This window comes from Folsomia candida, unplaced genomic scaffold (assembly GCF_002217175.1).
Source record: "Folsomia candida strain VU population unplaced genomic scaffold, ASM221717v1 Fcan01_Sc031, whole genome shotgun sequence".
Taxonomy (NCBI): domain Eukaryota; kingdom Metazoa; phylum Arthropoda; class Collembola; order Entomobryomorpha; family Isotomidae; genus Folsomia; species Folsomia candida.
The window spans coordinates 1413988-1421914 of NW_019091223.1; the positions used below are offsets into that span (position 1 = coordinate 1413988).

The following is a 7927-nucleotide window of genomic DNA, read 5'->3' on the forward strand; positions in this document are numbered from 1 at the left end:
TGTATTCAAAGGCAGTGTAATTTGCTGATGAAATATTAAACAGTAAATAATACTAATTAATAGTTAACCTGTCGGTATCCAAACTGGTTGATTTATGTTTCTTCTCACTCTCTTGCTGCACAACTTGTATGTGCAACTTGTACTCCATCAAGGGCACCTTATCCCCCATGATTATGGAAGGTTTTATAAGTGTTCCTGATATTGTGGCTGCTTGTGTTCGATAATTAAATGGAAAAGGGATTATTCATTTAACATGATTCCGTCTTGGGCGCGCAGGTTTGTTATCCTGTAGAAGAATGATGTCCCCGTTTCCTGGGAGTTTTGGCGCGTGGTGATGAATTAGTTCACCCGGTGGAGCACGAACTCTTTTTCAAATAAACGCCGCAGTTGTGACCATCGAAACTCGAGCCATGCGTTTGACTGTATCCCTTGGTCGGTGAAGTTCATTTTTGAGATCCCTCTCAACTAACTCGAACCAGTTAGTGGCTAGCCAAGTTAAATAGCGGCCGAAGGTATCCACTTTTGCTTGTACGGTGTAGAGTGCTACAAGGCGTTCATATTCCTTAATGACCGTGGCTACGTCGGGTTCTGCATTCTATCGAATTCCTGGATGTGCCATTGCTGCAAGACTGAATGCATCATTAGACCAGACGCAGTTAGTCTCATTCCATAGAGGGGGGATGCCGCCGTCACGGCACCTCGACGGTTGGGGGTTCTTGTACTTTCGTCGTCCTCCTCCTCTTCATCGTCCGTTTCCTGCACCAAAATCCGTATGACAGTCTCCTTCGTTTTATGTCCCTCTCTTTTCTTATGGGCGTCTGTATGGGCCTTGGTTTTGAACGCCCCTGTGGTCACTACCCCATACTTGTTCTGCATGACTCGATGAATTTCTATTTTTTCTTGCCAAATTCGTTGAACTATCCTCCCATAATTCACTTTTTGTTCATTGTACAGTCCTAGGCTCATTATGTCTTCCCCGAATCCGTTTGTAATCTTCGCTGAGTTTGCGTAGTCTGTTTTTGCTTTAGGGTGAATGCGTCTGATTCTCGGTTGTTGTAGAACTGAGCCATCAGCTGTGTTGAACTAGCATAAAATAACAGGCATTATAAACAGGCAGACTTATATGGCAGTTACATGGTACAGGTTAAAAATGATTCTGAGTTGTAATCACATGAAAATCCAGGCTGTGACCGAATCTGTTGCATTTCATGTCTCTAATTACCGCTGGCCTACTTGTAAGTCACTCATCTATGTCGGTAAAAATTGATGGGTCTAATATTAACTGTTCAATACCAAAGAGTCTATTTTACGATTCCTTATTTTGTTTATTTCTGGCTGACCTATGTAATTCGAGAGGGAGTTTCGAATTAGCTGACGTGGTAATGTTGGACGAGTTTATTTCATTTTCTATCGTACATCCTATTGTCTCCTCTCTACTACACATTCCGCCTGCGTGCTTCCTCTTCCCACTTCGACCTAATATCTTCTGAAGAGTTGAGTTAATTGATTTTATGCAGAACTCGTGTGCCGGAATAGTTATGGAGACCAAGGTGGCTTTTTTTGGCTGTCTGGGTTTGCTGAGAACGAATGCTATTCCCTCATTTTCTTTGCCATGTTAAAGTCTTTTAACCACAGTCCCTCCAATTCTAATAATTCCTTGATATAATTTTATTGTTATTGCATGAAAAATCTCGGTTTGAGTAACTACAAAAGCCGCGTTATTCATAAGCAGTCTCCTGAAGTTCTCTTTCCAACATTCGATAAGAGCTACATAATTTGATGATCAGTCCCCATCGGCCGCCGTGACCGAATAATAAGTATCTATCAGCCTTATTAATGTCAGCAGCGTGCCTAATGTTAAATATGTACCACATTTAATAAATGCTAGCGTGTGTATGTATCCGAGGCCATGTAACAACCAATTGTATACGTTAGGCATAATAGACTGCAAACTTCATGCCAGCTAAACTATCCAGTAATAAATATTGCTTTGTAATCCAAACCACTACTTGTGCCTGCATGTTCACATTTTATGAAACCTTTAGGTATAAAAGTTCAGTTTCTCCATTTTCAGTAAAGTTCACAATTTTCTTATCTTAAATTTTTGGTAATGCCAGAAATATGTTTAAAATTAAATTTATGCATGCAAAATTCGTTCATGTAGGTGGATTGTGCAAATTATGGACGGTTTTATGGCCATTGTTATGGTCAATCAGTTTAGGGGCAAATGGACAAAAAATGCCGTGGCCGGAAATAAGTAGTGGGCGCGTCCTTGGGTATGTTCGCCTTCAATTGAAATTTGAGCGATCCCCATGCGGACCTTTATAGGAACAACACCAACGAAACCGGGATGTTATTCGAGATGTTATGTACAACATCTCGAATTCGATAATTTTCGCTGCCACTAGAACAATTTTAAACCTACATATTTAAATTTGCCTAATGAATAATACTGGAATATTTTTACATGTTGCTAGACTTGATAATAGTTAGAAGATAGAAAACATATAAGATCATATTAGAAACTAAATCTGTAAATCTGACTTGATTTTGCTCAACATTACCCTACACAGTGTAGGCTACACTACCTTATTTAATGAACGCCGTGTTTCCTCCTACTTTTCCATGTCCAGTTCTTCTCCGGTGCAAGGACATGTCGCATTAATCCAGTGCTGTTAAACATAAAAGACTTAGAATAGGTATAAAAATGCATTTTAATCCAAAGTCATTTGCCGGAAATACAATACGCAAAGGAGAAATATCATTCGACAGCATTTTCTCTTTCAAGGTAGAAGGGAAATGCATAGCAAAACGATTTTAAAGATCCACCCCAGCCCACCGTATTTACACAATTATTACACGGCAATAATAATTAAATAGTCAAATTCTTCCATTATTAGGTTCAAGCATTATGAATTAGTACAATTTTGTGGATAACTACTGTGATTGAGCGGCTCAATTGTGCAGTAGGAGACTCTTTGACTAGTATGTAAATATTGCATCCATACCTTTTGATCCGGACTTATTGCCTCAAATTTTCCAGCTGAATATGTGACACCTATAAAATATGCAGTACACATGCATTAGTAAATAAATTGGTGCAAAATTCGATACTGAATTCTGTTAAAATATGTGAATTTCTGATGATTCATGAATTCACAGCACAATCAGAATTTAGACAGTAGTCGTAATAATTTGTCACCGTGCAAGAATTTAGGTTTAGAGTACGCCTATTGCTTATATAAAATGTACTAAAGGGAGGGCAGCCTGGTGGATACGAATTTGGCCTTGAATAACCCCGGAACGGTTTGTCGTAGCGGGTCAAAATTTTGAACAGAAGAGCATGTTATCCTCAGATAGTTGTGTGCAAAAATTCAACTCTCTACTTTCAAAAATGCCTCCCCCACAGTCCCCAGAAGTTGAGACACTCGTTTCAACTTTTTCCAAACTCCGTCTAAAAAATTCGGTCCCCACAGAAAGATTTTCTTTTCATCTATCCGAACTCAAACAAGTCGATTTGACTTATATCAGGGGATTGTATAGGTATTTCACTATTCCAAATGATTTTTATCCCCAATCTAGGTTCAAGGTCATTTGCATAATCTTGGGTCAACTTTGCCGTCTGGGAGGACGCTCCGTCATGATGAAAAATCACCTTAATTATTATTTTACCGTGCAAATTAGGAAAATTGTATTCTAAAAGTGGTTTCAGTACAAGGTCCACATAATACTTCGAAGATTCCTTCACTTTTTGGGGGACTTTGATAAGTGGGAGGACACCACGACAGGACATTGCACCCACGACCATCAACTGTTTAAAAAAGTTCTCCTCACTGAAAAGCACCAAATTTCTTGAATTTTTTTTCGGCATTTGTCGTGTATTAAGCTCTTCGAACCCAATTAGTAACTTGTCGGGAAAATAGTTCTTCGTCAATTGTCACCAATAGCTCACTTCTATTCCTCAACAGAATATTCAAATAAAATTTTTTGCAAACACGGGCGAGATTTTTTCAGGAACTATTTGAAATGACTGTCTCAGCTTCTGGGGGCTGTGGGGCAGGCATTTTTCAAAGTAGAGGGCTGAAATTTTGCACACAACTATCTGAGGATAACATGCTCGTCTGTTCAAAATTTTGACCCGCTACGACAAACCGTTCCGGGGTTATTCAAGGTCAAATTCGTATCCACCAGGCCGCCCTCCCTTTGGTACAGCATGAAGTTGAAATTTATGGTTCATGTCAAATTATTAGTTAATAATGTGTCAGAAATCAACACATTTAACAAGTAAATCACAAATTACCCAGTGGAAATTAAGTTTACATTTTCTTCTCTCGAATATGTTGAACTCCACTGGCTGGGTAATATCAGTCGGAGGTGGAATTAGTATAGTCTCGATGTTTTATCTCCTTAATAAATTGGTCAATTGATGACGATGGATAATGGAACAATTTTCCGACCCATACATACTTTACCGTTACATTGCAAGGCTTCTCCAACTTCGCAATTCATAAGAACAACGAATCCTGGAGCGTTATGCGTTTATCTTACCTCGAATATTCTCAAGTAGGGTACAGGTCCAACTGCAAATAGTCTTGTTACTGAATTGACATTTCCCAGTTCTTTATTTATCAGAGCCGTTAAAACTATTGGGATTATTATAATTTTCCATGTGTATGTAGATTAAGAAAAATTTGTATCTTCTGGGGACCCTTTAATGACGGCAATCGTCGGTTGATTAAATTTCAACTTCATGCATATTTACATATCAAAGTTAGCTCAGTACTCTCATAAGTAGTTGCTTGTTCTTACTAATAAAGGGAACAATGGGATCTTCGTAAAGGATTAAAACTATTCTGTGCAATGTAAGGATGCAGGGTTGGTTAAATATTTACTAAACGCCTAAGCCTGGACGGTATAACCTGCCTATTGATCTTTAGTTAATATGTTCAGCAACGACGGAAAGGATTTGCGAATTGTAAGACCTAAATTAAACAACTAAATAATTAAGAATTAAGGTTGGATTTTCGCTTTTACCTTCTCATTGCAAGTTTCTAATTTGTAGTAGGACTAAAAAATTGGGAACTGAGGTAAAGCCACAATATAGTATCTTTACTTACGTTTCGGATTACAAGTGTCTAATTAATAGATGCACCATGAGTTTATAATCGCATTGCAGGAAATTCGCAAATGATTTTTTTCTTAATTCCATTTGAAATTTATATTCTGGTACATGTTAAAAATCATTATGAGATGAAATCACATGAGAAACCAACCTGTATGCCAGCTGTTCAATTTGACATCTGTCATATTCGCTATTCTTGTATACGGACTCACACATTTAGGTAAAAACATGTGGGGTACGGTTATTTGTTCAATCCCAACGAATTTAAGATAAATACATGTAACGGTTGAAAATATATCGCATCGATCTCTTTACTTAGAGGGATGGATTGTCTTCCTTCAGGGATTTATTCTTGCATGGAGGCTGGATACGATGATGATTCTGCGTAATAATGAGTCGGGAATTGTTGAAATTCTTTGAAAGGAGAGTTCAATTGGTTCATGTATTGCTGTTGTATTTTGTCGTTTAATTGTAAGGTCAATAGGTCTTTTACCTGATTTTTGCACCAACAATCAAACCACCAAACTCTACATATTCATTTCCACATGAGTTTTTTTACATGTCGTGCTTTTGGCACTATTTCAGCCAAACTAATCCCAACTAAAGGGTGTTAATAAAGTCCGATCCCATGCATTTTTTGGAGCGTGGTTGTTACAAATTCAGCTGGAACTTTTGAACCAGTGAAGTTATTTATTTCAAATTTTTACCATGGGAGGAACAACTAAACGTGTAAGTCATGAGCATCTTAGAGTTGAGATACAAACATTGCATCAGCAGGGGCTTAAACCTACAGAAATTGTGCAAAAATTGGGCTGCAGCCGCAGAACTGTTTGGAAATGGAAGAATAAAAATTTTGTCCACGACAAAAAGCGACCAGGGCGACCCAGAAAGGTGTCACCTACCACAAAAAGAATGATTAAAAACAGACTTTGCAAGAAAACCGGTAGTTCATTACGTAATTGAGCAAGGGAGTTAAATGACTCAAAACGCTATAAAGAGAAGAAGAAGCAAATTAACTGTGTGACCGTGCAAAAATTTGTGAAAACTACGAAGTGGGGTCACACAGCTTACAAACTAACCAAAAAAACCTCTCATGTCACAAAAATATATCGATGACCGTCTGAAATTTGAAGAACTCCTTCAGAAAAGTGCCCATTTGAGTGAAAAAAGACTTGGTGAAGAATTGCGCAGTCACATCCTTTGGACTGACGAATCTATTATTGAACTATATCCAAAATTGAACCAACAAAATGTTCGTCATTTCCAACAAATTCCTGCACACATATTTTCTCTTTACAAATATACGACATAAATTTCTGGTGACGACATAAATTTCTGGTGAGAATTTTTTTCCAGCATTTTATTTAATTTTTCACTTTAAAGAAAGTTTAGTTTCTGTCGTATTTCGATAACTTTGTTATAAAATGCGTAGTGCTAACTAAAAAATAACTTTCATTTAACAGGAGCAGCCATGAAGAGGTGTCGCTTTTCCAATCCAAAATTCCAGAAATACCTGCCCAAGGTTTACCAAAATGCACAGATTTCTCGTCGGGTAATAAGAGGCATTGTGTCATTTCTAATTTATTTATTTTTCCATAATATTTACTGACAAATTTTCTGTTACATTAACTCAGGAATTGGAACCAGGAATGCAATACCACATGAAGTAATCTGCCATCAAGCACCATCATCATGCACAATTTCGGAAGACGCCAAGCAGAGGAAGTGGGGGACATAAATACTTCATTGCTTCTTGGAATTAAGGTTATCGAAGTGAATTACTTGATTTTTAGTTTAAGTATAATTAATTTCGAAAAAGTACTTATCGTTAGATATGAGTTCGTTAATTATTATATTTAAGTTTAGTTTAATTAATATTATTTCGCTAGTTTAAAAAATTGGGTGTGTTTGAAATAAGCACAAATAGCAAGGTCTGTCTTTGGCAAAACAAAATGTGAAAAGCTAAAGTTCAATGTACAATCGTTCCAAACTGCTCAGCTACCACAAAGTATAGTAAAGGGTGTTAATAAAGTCCGATCCCATTAATTTTTTGGAGCGCGGTTGTTACAAATTCAGCTGGAACTTTTGAACCAGTGAAGTTATTTATTTCAAATTTTTACCATGGGAGGAACAACTAAACGTGTAAGTCATGAGCATCTTAGAGTTGAGATACAAACATTGCATCAGCAGGGGCTTAAACCTACAGAAATTGTGCAAAAATTGGGCTGCAGCCGCAGAACTGTTTGGAAATGGAAGAATAAAAATTTTGTCCACGACAAAAAGCGACCCGGGCGACCCAGAAAGGTGTCACCTACCACAAAAAGAATGATTAAAAACAGACTTTACAAGAAAACCGGTAGTTCATTACGTAATTGTGCAAGGGAGTTAAATGACTCAAAACGCTATAAAGAGAAGAAGAAGCAAATTAACTATGTGACCGTGCAAAAATTTGTGAAATCTACGAGGTGGGGTCACACAGCTTACAAACTAACCAAAAAACCTCTCATGTCACAAAAAAATATCGATGACCGTCTGAAATTTGGAGAACTCCTTCAGAAAAGTGCCCATTTGAGTGAAAAAAGACTTGGTGAAGAATTGCGCAGTCACATCCTTTGGACTGACGAATCTATTATTGAGCTATATCCAAAATTGAACCAACAAAATGTTCGTTACAGGACAGAAAACAAATCGGATGTACCATCAAGAGCAGTCCCAAAATTCGGGCTTAAAATTATGGTAGCGGGTGGATTTTGTGCACGTGGCGTGACTCCTCTACATATCATACCAAAAGGCCACACAGTCAAT

General features: G+C 37.6%; 1 long non-coding RNA gene across 1 annotated transcript; it reads left to right on the forward strand.

The window, feature by feature from the left end:
* The first annotated feature begins 6329 nt into the window (after positions 1-6329).
* On the forward strand, positions 6330-7152 carry LOC118439185. Its single transcript, XR_004837272.1, has 3 exons — positions 6330-6460; positions 6586-6674; positions 6757-7152. It is a non-coding gene; the product is annotated as an uncharacterized LOC118439185 (long non-coding RNA).
* The last annotated feature ends 775 nt before the right edge of the window (positions 7153-7927 follow it).